At 40.5% G+C, this 16,302-nt stretch overlaps 1 pseudogene; it reads left to right on the plus strand.

The window, feature by feature from the left end:
- LOC109699247 (coiled-coil domain-containing protein 43 pseudogene) lies at positions 1–675 on the plus strand (annotated as a pseudogene).
- Positions 676–16,302: the final 15,627 nt, after the last annotated feature.

The raw sequence follows: 16,302 nt of genomic DNA on the forward strand, positions 1-16,302 counted from the left end.
ATGGCAGCGCCCAGCAAAGTAGCCATGGCAGCCTCTGTCAAAAGTGATGGCGGGGGTGGGAGCTTTGGATCTCGGGTGGACTGAGGGTTGGAGGCGCTGGGAGTGGATCAAGCCTTTTACTGAGCCTGCATCCTTGGTGTCCTGCAGGAGGAGGAGGAAGAAGAGAAGCTGGATGCCCTGCAGGGTATCCTCTCTGCTTTCCTGGAAGAAGATTCTCTCTTTGATATCTGCAAAGAGATTGTGGAACGATGGTCAGAAACTCAGAATGTTGTCACCAAAGTGAAAAAAAGAAGATGAGGTACAGGCCATTGCCACCCTAATTGAGAAGCAGGCACAGATCGTGGTGAAGCCCAGGATGGTATCAGAGAGGAGAAGCAGAGAAAAGCTGCCCTGCTGGCCCAGTATGCTCATGTGACAGATGAAGAGGATGAAGCAGATGAGAAGGATGATTCAGGTGCCACCATGATGAACATTGGTTCTGACAAAACCCTGTTCCAAAACACCAATGTGGAAGATGTTCTCAACGCTGGGAAATTGGAGTGAGACTCTCTTTGGGATGAGTCCCAAAGAAAGAAGGAACAGGACAAGCTGCAAAGAAAGAGGGACAGACTAGCCAAACAGGAGCGCAAGGAAAAGGAAAAGAAAAAGATACAGAGAGGAGAGCGAAAGCGATAACCTTGGCCTACTCTCTGTTCTCATCCCCACGAACTTTATCAAAGGAAGAACTGGTTGTTCATATGTACATTTAAGAAATGAGAGATCATTGCAAAATTATTTCCCAAGGCATTTCCCTTTTTTGTTTACATGATCAAAAGGAAAAATCACAATCACTTCTAATTATAAAATGTGCCATGTTTTGGTGGTATGGGCAGATTGTGGTAGTTGGTGTCTGTATCAAAAATCTGGAATGGGGTGTGACCTTTCTATTTTAGCACTGAAGTCCTATGCTCCTTTGGGCTCTTAAAAAAAAACTTTCCCTCTTGGATAAATACCAGGATTCAGGAAGCTAACAGTTACAGTTTTCGTCCTGAAGGCGAGAAACGACCTGAGATGATTCCTCAGAGGAGAGAAACTCCTCTGAGATAAAAAGTGGGAGTGCAAATTACTTTAGAGGCAATATTGACCCCTAAGTCTAGTATTATTTTATAGCTGGAATAGGAAGCTAATGAGAAGCCCTATCTACATCTAGATTTTATGTTACATGGCAGCAAACTAGGAAAAGGAAGAAAATATTTGGAGGTGCTTAGAGCTGAGAATGTTTTTTTTAAAAAGTTTCAGTCTTTGCTGGGGTTGTAGCCTAGTGATAGAGTGCTTGCTTAGCATGTGTGAGGCTCTGGGTTTAATCCCCAGCACCACAAAAAAAAAAATTACATATTTTTCCTCATCTAGACTATGACTTTAAGAAAGATGTGTTGGAATTGAGTGCAAAGATATTGTTAGCTAGATTCATTTTTTTTATAATCATGAATCCTTTTGAGAGTCAGCAGGAACTCTCTATTTCTACTTCTGTCACAGTTCAGTTGTAAATAAGGCCCTCCTCTCCTTGACTTCAGGCAGCAGCCAACTATCAAGAAGAAGCCTGAAGACAGCAAACTTTACTGATAAGACAGAAAGTGGGTATTTATACCAGGAGTCAGCAAACAACTACCTGCAGGCCAAATTTGGCCCAGTTTATTTTGTACGGTACAAATTAAAAATGGTTTTTATATTTTTAAATGGTTATAAAAGAACGAGTACACTACAGACCATATGTGGCCTGCAAAACCTAATAAAATATTTACTATCTTTGGGAAAAAAAAAAAGCAATCAATGAATGCCAAATAAAACACGTTCAACCTATAGATTGCCACAACAGTTTGTGACTGCCACATTGAGAACAATTATGTTGACAATAGTAGCAAACAGTATAGACTCAGGAGCCAGACTATTTGGATTCAAATCCTGCTCTACAACTTACTAGCTGAGTGACCTTAGGCCAGTGACTTCCCTCCTAAGCCTCAGATTCCTCTTCTGCAATCAAGGCAGTAACTGTACTTGCCTCATAGGTAGGGTGACCATATGCCCAGTTTTGTCTAGATGGTCCCAGCTTATAGGTTATTTTCATAATAATTAGAATGATTAAAAGTATAATTATTAATAGTGTCACTTTCACTGTCAAAATCATCCTTCTTAGAGGACCATGGGAAGGTTCTCTTTAAAGTACTGGCTATGGTACCTGGAATAGAGAAGAAGCACCCCCTCAAAAAAAAGCAAAATATGACAATAACTTCATGTAAGACCAGCTGTGAGAAGAACAGGAATTGAAAGAGATGTTTTCTTCATAGTCGTCCCATCCCCCAGCCTCATCCCAATGCCTGAAGGTCACCCAGAGCCCTTCACATTGGCTTCTCCCATGTCTCAGACCTTCCTAGCACCTTCAAAACTCAGCTGCCCTGTGACCTGCTCCTTCAGGACTCTGCTGCAGAGCTCAGCTGGCTTATCCTACAGACCAACTGGCCCAGGTGTGGCTGGGTCCCTAGGAAATCATGTACTACCTTTCCTCAGTGATAGGACATGAAAGTGGATTAAGGGGAGAGATTTCAGTCTGGTGGAAGGAGACACTTTGGGCCAACTTTAGGTCTTCCTTCAAATAACATCACACCAGAAGCTCCTTGTGAACACGAGACCTATGCTGCTGTTTCTTTGATCCTATCTTTTGTGGTGCTACAGATCAAACTCAGGGCCTTGCACCTGACAGGCAAGGCCCTACCACTGAGCTTATCCCCAGCCTGTTTTCTTTAATCTACTAGATAGATAATAGATAGATAGATTCATATTTGGCATACACATACACATATTTACATAGGCCAAATATGAATCTAGCCTAAGCATAAAATCAATGAGTTCAATGCCTTCTAGGTCAATACTATTCTAAAATATAAATCTAGGCATTTCTTCGAGTTAGCCCTCACTTATCATAAATTAACAGAAGACTGAGAATTTTAACTAAAATGCAAACTACAATCCAGTGATCTATTGCTGCATAACAGCTCACTCAAAAACCGAGAGGAGTACAATCACCTCTCTTGGTGCTGAGGTTGATGGACTCCACTGGGTGGTTTTCAGTTGAAGTCTGTCATTTGGTTACAGATAGACCTGGCTGGAACATTTGTAGGTTTCTTCACTCTTATGTCTAGTGGCTGAGCTGGAATGGCTGGGATTACTGGGACATCTGTTTTCAAACAGCTTCTCCATGTGGTTGGGCTGGTCTTCTTGACAGCATGGTGGTCTCAAGGTAGTTGGGCTGTTAATGCAGTCTTGGGGTCTCCCAAGAGAGTGTTCCAAGAGACCCATGAGAGTCTTCAAGGCTTCTTAGGATTTGAAAGTCAGATGGTATCACTTCTACCATATTCCATTGGTCAAGAACAAGTGACAGGCCAATCTAGATTCAATAAGTTTGTACAATAGGTTCTGCCTCTTCTTTGGCGAATGGCTTGGATATATAGGGGGAGAAAGCTGATGGTATCAATCTTACTGATAAGCCACTATTCCTTCCTCCCTTCTCTTTCCACAATGTTAAGAACAGTATAAGGACTAAGAAAATAGGGTCTTAGACCCTAGACTAGTCTAGACCTTAGACTAGAATTTCCAGAATGGAGCCTTAAATTTTTAAACATCATTATCATACAAATAATATCTGTTCATATTTTTTAAATTATCCTATAGAAGTGAATAAGTAAAAAAAAATTAATGAATCACTACTGTCATCCAAAGAAAATCATTCCCACTCTGGTTATAGATAAAATTAATATCTACCTGCTGAGTAACTGTGTGGACATAATTATTCAGCCCTCTCTCCCTCCTTTGAATAGCACCTTAGTACAGAAACGCACACAATGTTACTGAAGTTAGCTAACGATGCAAGGAGCCAGCCCAGATGTCAGGACAGATACAGGGGCTTACTTAGCAATTGAATGGGTTGGGGGAGACAAATGATTGGAGCAGCTGCCACCTGGAAGTGGTGAAAGGAACATCTGCCACCCTGTTTGCTAAGGTGTTTAATAATCAGGAAGACTGTGCGTGGGGCACAAGGGGACAACCTGGATTGAGATTCAGAGCATGAACACTGATGTCAATGTTTCCCAGTTAATTAGATGTGGAGTGTTACATTGTGTCTCTAATTTCACAGAATGAAAGCAGAATGTTCCTTTCCAATTTGCAAGCAGAATATGACCTTGTTCCCATTCCCCTGGTATCAAAATGTGTAAGAATGAACCACAGCTACCAAGCCTTAGGTCCTTATATGTAGCCCAAATGGTCATGCTTCACTAGTTTGAAATAACATAATAAAGTCACTTTTTGGGGGCAGAGGTAGGGTTTGAGACAGGATCTCACTAGTTAGCCTAGGCTGGTCTTGAACTCATATCCTCCAGCCTCTGTCTCCCAAGTGCTGGGACTATAGACAGACACTGCCACACCTTGACTTAAAGTCATGGGATTGAGGTCTTTGCACTTGCAAAGCAGACTCTACTGCTTAAGGCACACTTTCAGTCCATTTTGCTTTGGTTATTTTGGAGATGGGATCTCACGAACTACTTGCCCGGGCTGAACTTCAGCCTTATTTCACCCAATTTCAGCCTCCCAAGTAGCTACTACTGGTGCTGGGCTTAAAGTCACATTCTTTTATGACGCAAAAAATTATGACATCCAAAGTTATCACCTACTTTACCCTGGGATTTCCAGTTCCCCAGCAGTTTCCTGTTCACCAGCGCTTCTGGGACCTCATGGGATTGTTTCACTTGCAACAGTGCAATCATGGCAGATTGCAGCTTCAGCTGCTGGGAAAGCTCTGACTGCTGATGATATCTCCCTTGGGGTCCCTGGACCTTCATTTCCTCTGCTGTTTTCCACTGCCCCACCCTACCTCCAAATGGTCCCTTTCCCTGAGGTTTTCTCAGTGAATGCAGAAACCAAGCCAGAATATTTAAAGAGGGTTTTATGGAGGCTGGGGTCTTGGAGAAGAAGTGTGACAATAGAAGGATAGCAGATAGGGCTCTGCATCTCCCTTGCAGGTCTCCTGTCCTTGTGACCTTTCACAAGCAGTAAGTAGATGCTACTAGCCTCCCTTCCCCCACTAGGGGCAACCTCAAATAGCTTTTCTGTTTGGAGCTAAAGAACGGAACACCATCCCATCTGACCTTATTGCAGCCCAAGCTTTCCTCCTGAAAACTGTTCTGATTCTAGTCCTGCTTCCTTTCAAGGGTGATTGACAGTGACAATGTCCTTCAACAGGACATTATCAGCAGAGAATTGCATTTGGTCCTCTATAACATCACTGTGAGAGCCAGGTCTGGTGTGACCAAATGCATCTCTTCTTAGCTTCCCCAGCTCGTGACTCTGTGAGCAGCAGCTTTAATAGTCACACTGTCACATATCTCCCAAGAATAGGCAAGAAGCATAGAGACGTTGGAATTCTTGCAAAGGAAAGTAATGAGTCCTGCCACTACACCCCCCGCCAAACAACAGAAGGACCCTTTATTTATGTATTTATGTATTTACTTTTGGTGGGACTGGAGTTTGAAGTCAGGCACTCTAACACTTGAGCTATACCTGCAGTCCACTGAAGTGAGGCAGATTAGAAGTACAAAACCTCGGGGCTCATGTAGGTTGCCTGGGTATGGCCCAGACCACCATCACCTGGCTGGGAACCACCATGCTCCTCCCCCACTCACTCATTATTGGGTGAGAACCTCCTGGGCCTGCCCTCCCATGAGGTAGAGTAGGTTTTAAAGGTACCTGAAAAAGAAAAGCTCTCTCTTGGCCAGTGGACTCTACCTGTGCCCACTGCGCCCTCTTTTCTGCTTCCCTTCCCACACCTGGCAGGACAGGCAACCCCTTCTCTTCAATAAAGCTACCCTCCCTCAACCATCCACGTGCTCTGCTTGGATTTTTGCATTTGGAGCACAAAAACCAGGATCTTCTGGTCACAGACTGCAACGGAGCACCATTAACAGAAGGACACTTTAAATCATCCACTCCACTACCACTGCCCACCATACCTCTCACCCTTAGAGACTTAAGCCTGGGTCTTCAAGTAAATTCCTCCTGTTCACATCTTTCCTTTTTTCCTTTTTTTTGTCTTTTTTATTATTGTTGTACTGAGGGGTACATTGTGACATTTACAAAAGTTCTTACAAGAAGATCCAACAATTTGTTGCTTACAGGACACCCATCTCACTGACAGAAATAAACATAGGCTTAGGATGAAAGGCTGGAAGAAGATTGACCCTGAAAACAGGCAGGAGTAGCAATACTTATCTCTGACAAAGTAGACTTCAAACCTACATTGATCAAATGAGATAAAGAAGGACATTCCATACTAATAAAAGGGGAAATAGACCAAAAGGAAATAATAATCATCAACCTATATGCACCCAATGTCAACGCACCCAATTTCATCAAACATACCCTGAAAGACCTAAAAGCATATATTAATGCCAACACAGTGGTTGTGGGAGACTTTAACACCCCATTATCATCAATAGACAGGTCATCCAAACAAAAAATCAATAAAGAAATCCAAGATCTAAAATATGCAATAGATCAAATGGACCTAGTTGATGTCTACAGAACATTTCATCCAACTTCTACACAATATACATTCTTCTCAGCAGCCCATGGAACCTTCTCCAAAATTGATCACATCCTAGGGCACAAAGCAAGTCTCAGCAAATATAAGAAAATAGAAATTACACCGTGCATACTATCTGATCACAATGCAGTAAAACTAGAACTCAACAACAAAAGTAAAGACAAAAAACATGCAAACAGCTGGAAACTAAATAACTCATTACTTAATGAAGAATGGATCATCGATGCAATAAAAGAGGAAATTAAAAAGTTCCTGGAAGTCAATGAAAATGAAAACACAACCTACCAGAACCTATGGGACACAGCTAAGGCAGTCTTGAGAGGAAAGTTTATACCCATGAGTGCATATATTAAAAAGATTGAAAGATCCCAAATCAATGACCTAATGATACATCTCAAACTCCTAGAAAAACAAGAACAAGCAAATCCCAAAACAAATAGAATGAGAGAAATAATAAAAATAAGAGCTGAAATCAACGAAATAGAAACCAAAAAAATTATACAAAGAATTAATGAAACAAAAACTTGGTTCTTTGAAAAAATAAACAAGATCAATAGACCTCTGGCAAACCTGACTAAAATGAGGAGAGAAAAAACCCAAATTAGTAGAATCAGGAATGCAAAAGGGGAGATAACAACAAACACCATGGAAGTCCAGGAAATCATCAGAGACTACTTCGAGAACCTATATTCAAATAAATTTGAAAATCTAAAAGAAATGGACAGATTTCTAGATACATATGATCATCCAAAACTGAACCAAGAGGAAATTAATCACCTGAATAGACCTATAACACAAAATGAAATTGAAGCAGCAATCAAGAGTCTCTCCAAAAAGAAAAGTCCAGGACCTGATGGATTCTCTGCTGAATTCTATCAGACCTTTAAAGAAGAACTGATACCAACCCTCCTTAAACTGTTCCATGAAATAGAAAGGGAAGGAAAACTGCCAAACACATTTTATGAAGCCAGTATTACACTATCCCAAAACCAAGCAAAGACACCTCCAAAAAGGAGAACTATAGGCCAATCTCCTTAATGAACATTGACGCAAAAATCCTCAAAAAAATAATGGCAAACCGAATTCAACAACACATCAAAAAGTTTATTCACCACGACCAAGTAGGCTTCATCCCAGGGATGCAGGGGTGGTTCAACATATGAAAATCAATAAACGTAATAAACCACATTAACAGAAGCAAAGACAAAAACTACTTGATCATCTCAATAGATGCAGAAAAAACCTTTGATAAGATCCAACACCATTTTATGATAAAAGATCTAAGAAAACTAGGAATAGAAGGAAAGTACCTCAACATTATAAAAGCTATAAATGACAAACCTACAGCCAGCATTATCCTTAACGGAGAAAAACTGAAACCATTCCCTCTAAAATCAGGAACTAGACAAGGATACCCACTATCTCCAATCCTATTCAACATAGTACTGGAATTCCTAGCCAGAGCAATTGGGCAAGAAGAAGGAATAAAAGGAATACAAATTGGTAAAGAAACTGTCAAAATATCCCTATTTGCAGACGACATGATCCTATACCTTAAAGACCCAAAAAACTCTACTCAGAAGTTCTTAGACACCATCAATAGCTACAGCAAGGTAGCAGGATATAAAATCAACATAGAAAAATCATTAGCATTTCTATACACTAACAATGAGCAAACGGAAAAAGAATGTATGAAAACAATTCCATTTACAATGGACTCAAAAAAAATCAAATACCTAGGTGTAAACCTAACAAAGGATGTGAAAGACCTCTACAAGGAAAACTACAAACTTCTGAAGAAAGAGATTGAGGAAGACTATGGAAAGTGGAGAGACCTCCCATGCTCATGGAATGGTAGAATCAACATAGTAAAAATGTCGATACTCCCAAAAGTAATCTACATGTTTAATGCAATTCCCATCAAAATTCCAATGACATTCATTAAAGAGATTGAAAAATCTACTGTGAAATTTATATGGAAACACAAGAGACCACGAATAGTCAAGGCAATACTCAGTGAAAAGAACAATGCTGGAGGCATCACGATACCTGACTTCAAACTATATTACAAAGCAATAACAATAAAAACAGCATGGTACTGGCACAAAAACAGACATGAAGACCAGTGGAACCAAATAGAGGACCCAGATATGAAGCCACACAACTATAACCAACTTGTCTTTGACAAAGGAGCTAAAAATATACGATGGAGAAATAGCAGCCTCTTCAACAAAAACTGCTGGGAAAACTGGTTAGCAGTCTGCAAAAAACTGAAACTAGATCCATGTATACCACCCTATACCAAGATTAACTCAAAATGGATCAAGGATCTTAATATCAGACCACAAACTCTAAAGTTGATACAGGAAAGAGTAGGAAATACTCTGGAGTTAGTAGGTATAGGTAAGAACTTTCTCAATGGAACCCCAGCAGCACAGCAACTAAGAGATAGCATAGATAAATGGGACCTCATAAAACTAAAAAGCTTCTGTTCAACAAAAGAAATGGTCTCTAAACTGAAGAGAACACCCACAGAGTGGGAGAAAATATTTGCCAGCTACACATCAGACAAAGGACTGATAACCAGAATATATAGGGAACTCAAAAAACTAAATTCTCCCAAAACTAATGAACCAATAAAGAAATGGCAAAGTGAACTAAACAGAACTTTCTCAAAAGAAGAAATTCAAATGGCCAGAAAACTCATGAAAAAATGCTCACCATCTCTAGCAATAAAGGAAATGCAAATTAAAACCACACTAAGATTCCACCTCACCCCTGTTAGAATAGCCATCATCAGCAACACCACCACCAACAGGTGTTGGCGAGGATGCGGGAAAAACGAACCCTCTTACACTGCTGGTGGGAATGTAAACTAGTACAACCACTCTGGAAAAAAATTTGGAGGCTACTTAAAAAGCTAAACATTGATCTACCATTTGATCCAGCAATACCACTCTTGGGGATATACCCAAAAGAATGTGACACAGGTTACTCCAGAGGCACTTGCACACCCATGTTTATTGCAGCACTATTCACAATAGCCAAGTGATGGAAACAGCCAAGATGCCCCACTACTGACGAATGGATAAGAAAACGTGGTATCTACACACAATGGAATTTTATGCAGCCATGAAGAAGAACGAAATGTTATCATTCGCTGGTAAATGGATGGAATTGGAGAACATCATTCTGAGTGAGGTTAGCCTGGCCCAAAAGACCAAAAATCATATGTTCTCCCTCATATGTGGACATTAGATCAAGGGCAAACACAACAATGGGATTGGACTTTGAGCACATGATAAAAGCGAGAGCACACAAGGGAGGGGTGAGGATAGGTAAGACACCTAAAAAATTAGCTAGCATTTGTTGCCCTTAATGCAGAGAATCTAAAGCAGATACCTTAAATGCAACTGAGGCCAATAGGAAAAGGGGAACAGGAACTAGAGAAAAGGTTAGATCAAAAAGAATTAACCTAGAAGGTAACACCCACGCACAGGAAATTAATGTGAGTCAACTCCCTGTATAGCTATCCTTATCTCAACCAGCAAAAACTCTTGTTCCTTCCTATTATTGCTTATACTCTCTCTACAACAAAATTAGAAATAAGGGCAAAATAGTTTCTGCTGGGTATTGGGGGGGGAGAGGGAGGGGGCAGAGTGGGTGGTAAGGGAGGGGGTGGGGGCAGGGGGAAGAAATGACCCAAGCCTTGCATGCACATATGAATAATAAAAAAAAAAAAACAAAAGTTCTTACAATATATCATAGCTGAATTCACCCCCTCCATCATTCTCCTTTATTCCCCTTCCCACCATGTTGACAACTTCTGCGAGGACAAAGCAAGGTTTCTTGCTTCCTAACTTAAGACTCTTTGTGTTGGTTTTCCCAAAGTAACAGGATAGATCCTTGAAAGGTAAATCCTTATTCCCAATTCCTAGGAAAAGAAAATTGCATTCTGCAAGCTTAAAATTGTTAGGCTGTGTCCAACTCATATCAGCCCTTGAAGGAAAACAAATGGCATTTCCCATTTACAATTTTAAAATGCAAACAAATGTATTCTAATCTGATACCGTGTTGATTTTCAGGGACTGGTGCCAGAAACACAACTGGGCACCATACTTTTGAAAGCTGTTTTTAGACCATCCAACTAAGAATGACCAGACATGTATCCAATACAGCCAGCTTTGGACTTTTACTTCCTGTTCACCTGATTCAGCCCCCAAATTTCCGTAGTGACATTTGCATTCCTTGGCCGTCACTGCTTCTCTCTTCCATCTGCCTTTCTCTCATCTTATTCTAACATCCTTGCCCTCCTTGTTTATAGGAAGTTCTGAGATAGGAAGGCTCCTTGCCTCAGTCTTCATGAAGAAACAGCCGAGCAGCATGCCTGAGTGTACCACACAGGATAGACAAGTTAGAGGTAAATGGATGAGAGAGCGGCTCACCTTCTTATGCCTTCACAGTGTGTGTATTTGTCCTCTTTCTGGTAGTTCGTAAAAAGGAGAACTTTATTTTGGCTCACAGTTTCAGGGGTTTCAGCCCACAGGCAATTGGTCACATTGCCTTGGGCCTGTAGCAGCAAAGTACATCATGACAGGAATGTGTTGGGAGAAGGCTGCTCACCTCATGGCCACCAGGAAGTAAAAGAGAACAAGGAAGACACCAGTGTCCTAATATCCCCTTCAAGGGCATGCTCACAAAGACCTAACTTCCTTGCAGTAGGCCCCACCTCCTAAAGGTTCCACCACCTCCCAACAGTGCCACCGACTGGCAACTAAGCCTGTGGCATATAACCTGTGGAGGGCATTTAAGACACATTTGGAGGACATTTTACAAAACAGTATTAAAACCCCAGCACCTTTTAAAACCCAGATGGCAAGGATTAAGAGCTATAATAATGATCAACATTGATTTTTCCACCAACTCTGAAGAAAATATTAAGAAAATTAAGAAAAAATGTAAAATAAAACCTTTCTTACATACCACATTCATTATCTGAGATGCATATGATGCTTCTTCTGTAACTCTCCTGTGCTACCCCAAGTTTTGACCCTGAGCACCATAATTAAACCTCAACCAGTTCTGGTGAACACCTAGAACCAGTCTTTGGGTCCTACATTAACAACTGACATCACTTTTTTCTTTTGTTTTTGTTTTTTTTTTTTGCTGCTGAGGCTTGCACTCAGGGCCTTCACCTTGAGCAACTCCACCAGCCCTATTTTTATGAAGGGTTTTTCGATATAGGGTCTTGCAAAACTATTTGCCTGGGCTGGCTTCGAACTGTGATCCTCCTGATTTCTGCCTCCTAAATAGTTAGGTTACAGGTGTGAGCCCAGCTCTGACATCACTTTTGAAGTTTTTTTTTTTTGGCAGTACTAGAGTTTGAACTCAGAGCTTCATATTTGCAAGGCGGGTAAGGTGCTCTACTGTTTGAACCAACTCCAGTGCTTCCTCCTTTTTTTGGCACTGCTGCCAAAGAAGAAAAAAAAACACTGGCTTTTCTTTTTTGTTGCCAGGGATCGAACCCAGAGCTCCGTGCATGCTAGGCAAGCACTCTATCACTCAGCCCAAGATGGTGGATTTTTTTAAATGCAGTAGTACAAGGTAAGCCAATCAGGAAAAACAACATTGCAAAACATCTAAACCTATTAATTTGTGGCATTTGTAAGCCATACAAGCAGCATATGTGTAAAAAAGATACTAGCATTTGTCCAGTTAAATATTACCAATTTAAAGAGGTCCTAGTCTTTGTCTTGTATGACATGAGCACACCATCATTTTTCTGAGTTTGTCACCTCTCTGACTGATTGTGCATGGAGCTTCTATTACCATGGAACAGTCGCTAACCACCAAGTGCTGTTGCAGAAGGATGTGCTCCGTTTCAGGATGGAGCCTGCAGCCCTGCTCTTCATGAAAATGTCCCCACAGCAGCCACATAAGCAATCTGTCAGAATGTCAAGAAAGCGGGTGAAAGGCTCATTCCTTGGGAACAGTTACCTCACACTTCCCGGCCTTCCTCAAAGGAAAAAAAAAAAAGTCAAACAGCTTCCACTGTTCCTGTTACCTCAAATCTCTGTTGACAAAAACTAAGCACTCCCCAAAATAAAAGTGACTCAAAAAGCAGGGCAGACCATACCTTACCATAGTTCCCTCACAAAACTTGTGGTCTAACTCTTCAGAAGCCAAATGCAGACTTTGGGACATAGCTATTTTGCAATGTTTTTAATTAAAAGAGAAAAGGATATAATTTTTTTTTTCACTTAAAAAATTATTAGGACATCTTCATCACAGGGGGGATTCATAGTGACAATTCAGATTAGGCTTTTATTGTACATTGGTTAGATCACCCCTATCATCTCTCCCCCTTGATCTCCTCCCCACCCCACTTAAAGCAATTGCAAGAGGTTTCTTTGTTCTATTTTATGTAAGTATATGAAGCCCATCAATCATATTCCCTCACCTTAATCTCTTTCATTCACCTCCCCCTTCCACAAGTACTCCCCACACTGTACCTATTTTACAGTCCTGGCCTTCATTATTAATATCTAAGTCAATATTCAAAGGGGTTTTTCAATGTAGCCCCACTGTGAGTGTACTTTACATTGGTCTGTTCAACCCCTTCCATTATTCTCCTGCCTAGATTAGCACCTGGAGAAGAGAAACATGCTCTCTCTGCTTCCCGGCTTCCACCTGTATTTTACTTCCCTAACTTTTAGTAAACTCTATTTACACCCACGTGTCCTGCTATGGATTCTTCTAAGTGGGACACAAAGACTTTGGAAATCTTCTGATCAGAGACTGCACGGTTGATGTTAACAATATGAGAGAAAACATGCAGCCTTTGTCTTTCTAAACCTGACTTACTTCACTTAACACGATGTCTTCCAATTGCATCCACTTACCTTCAAGCCACATGGTGTCATTCTTCCTTATGGCTGAGTAAAACTCCATTTTCAGGATCCATTCATCAGGTGTAGGGCATCTGGGTTGTTTCCATAGCTTGGCTATGGGTACAACTATTTTGAACAATTCTTTGGCAGTTTCTTATGAAGTAAAGCATACACCAACCTAGCAACTGTACACTGTCACATTTATCCAAGAGAAATCAAATATCTATACAAAAATCTAATATATATGTTCATAGCAGCTTTATTCAAAATAGCCAAAACTGGAAATTATCAGTATGTTTAGGAACAGAATAAATTGCAGTATACTCATACAATGGATTGTGTCACAGCAATCAAAAGAAACAAAGTTCTGAGACATGCAGCAAGATAAATGAATCTCAAGAACATTTTGCTGAGTGAAGGAAGCCAGACATAAAATAATACACAGCTACACACTGTACGATTCCATTAAACACAGCACAAAGCAGACCAAACTAGTTTATAGTGATAACAATCCAAACAGCAGCTGCTTTTCTCGACAAGGATAGTTTGGGCTAAGAGACAAGGAAGCCTTCTGGGTGAATGAAATATTCTTTCTGTATCTTGATTGAGGTGGTGGTGACATGGGAAAATACACTTGTGCAAACTATACCCTTAAAATATGCATATCCTATTGTATGTAAGTTTACCTCAATTAAAAAAAACAAACAATATAGGGGAAGGGAGTTCCCATTAAGGCAAAAACAAGAGCTGTGGTCCATGGTTCCCATACCACTTGAAGTTCCATATTTGGTCCCTGTGTTCAAATGAATTTTTATTATCATGGGATTATGGAAAGGTATCAGCCAGATGACAGCAAAAAAGAGCGAGAAGACAGACCTTCCAGAAATAATGTTCCCCAGGATTTTTTTTAAAGTGCATTTTTCAGTCATTATTTTGGAGCAAACAAGCAGCTGGGTCTCTTAACAAAGAGGTTTAATAGGACGCTGGGTAAAAGAGAGGGGAAATTGAGGCGAACAATGCCTGTTTCAGTGCCAGCCGCACAAAACCAAGCCTTGCAAGGTGACGCTGATGTCCCCTCTCTGCTAGTAACATCATAAGAGGCGTAACACTCAATAATGAAGGGTCCCCTAATTATTGGCATGATTTGAAGCATATTGTTGAAAACATTCTAAAACCCGAAATTGCAGTAGCAAGCGTATTGACAATGCTCTCCTTCATCTGTGAAAATAGATGTAAATGCAGAAGGAAAAGAGATTGCAGCCTTTCGGGTCCCTGTGTGCACCGTCAGCACGCTAACTCTTGCTTCTGCCTTGTTTGTCATTTCCAATTCATCTGAGTGGGAGTTGCTAGCTTCAAAGTTTCTATGTACCCTCCACCTAATTTGTTCATCTCTTACCTTCTTCCCAGTTTTACCAAAAATTAGCAAAATACAAGTAATAGATGATTTGTAAGGACATCACGAAACGTTCTGAAAAGCTACACTAAGGGAGGTTTGGGTTTTGTTTAGCAGGTGTCTCTCCTCGTCTGAGACCACACACATATATGCCTTCTAATTGTAAAATTCAGATGTTGGCTGGTGGAGGGGGGCATCCAGTAACAAAGAAACACAGAGATGCCTTCTAAATTCTACTTAGACTAAATTAACTCTGTGGACAACAACAAAAAAAGGTGCTGCCTTTTCCTTAAATATATATATTAGCAGAGCTGGCAGCTAAATAAATTCTGTTTAGTGGGAAATAAATTATGTAAATGTAATTTATAGCATTAATTCAGCTTGTAAATTAATCCACTCAAACACAGAAAGGTTTCCGTGTGATGAATATTTCTGAGGTTGTTTAATCTGTTAAAATAAATATTGAGCAGCTGACAGAAAAACATGTTCTCCGCATAACAAAAGCTGTTTTGAAACAATAATTTAAGTGCCTGCTGAATATTTACAATCCTAGTTTTTAACTCTTACTTAATTTTCTTCCTAAAAAAATGTGCAGTGTGCCATCCGTTCAATCAGCAGGGAGATTCTGATGGAAGATGAAGACTGGTCATGCTAAGAACATGTTAGGTGAGTAAGTGACACCATATATGACAGGGTAAAAGTAAGTGTATTTTAATGACACCTGCAAGGCTGCAAGAAGCACACATATTTGGGATGTTTTATGCTCGCCCAAAGCACTTGCCATTCACTGTCCACCTGGCTGAAACATTTGTAGTATTAACTATTTAAGTATTAATAGAAAAAGGAATCAGCAGTTTTAGACATGCTTTATTTATTTAAAAAGTGTAAACAAGACTTCGAACGAGGTATTTTTTTCCTTCTTGGAACACTGATTGTAGACTCCTCAGAAGAGGCAGAAACATTGTCTTACTCATTTGTACCCCAAAGAAAGATGCAGAGTCAGCATGAAATTTGGAAGCAAGGGGGAAGCTGAGGTTCTGAGAGAGGACTCAGACCCAGAGCGCCTAGCTCCCTCAGTGTTTATTGAGTTGCTGTGAATGCCTATTGATCATGAAGCATATGTGGTTTAATAGTTAACTTCCGGGCAGAACAGGATACATATTTAAACTTCTGTGCTCTGAAAAAACAGCACGTAGCACTATTGAACATAGGAACAATCATGAGTGCAAGGCATTCATGGTTCTCAGAATGATACTGAGTGGATTCTGTCTTCAGTATCACATCCCATAACCAGAAATTTGGTCTTCCAAGTAATCTGGCTGTAAATTCATGAATTTCTGATATTCATTACACTGCATGGTCTCCAACACCCAGGACTGGCTCATCTC

This window comes from Castor canadensis, chromosome 13 (genome assembly GCF_047511655.1).
Source record: "Castor canadensis chromosome 13, mCasCan1.hap1v2, whole genome shotgun sequence".
Taxonomy (NCBI): Eukaryota; Metazoa; Chordata; class Mammalia; order Rodentia; family Castoridae; genus Castor; species Castor canadensis.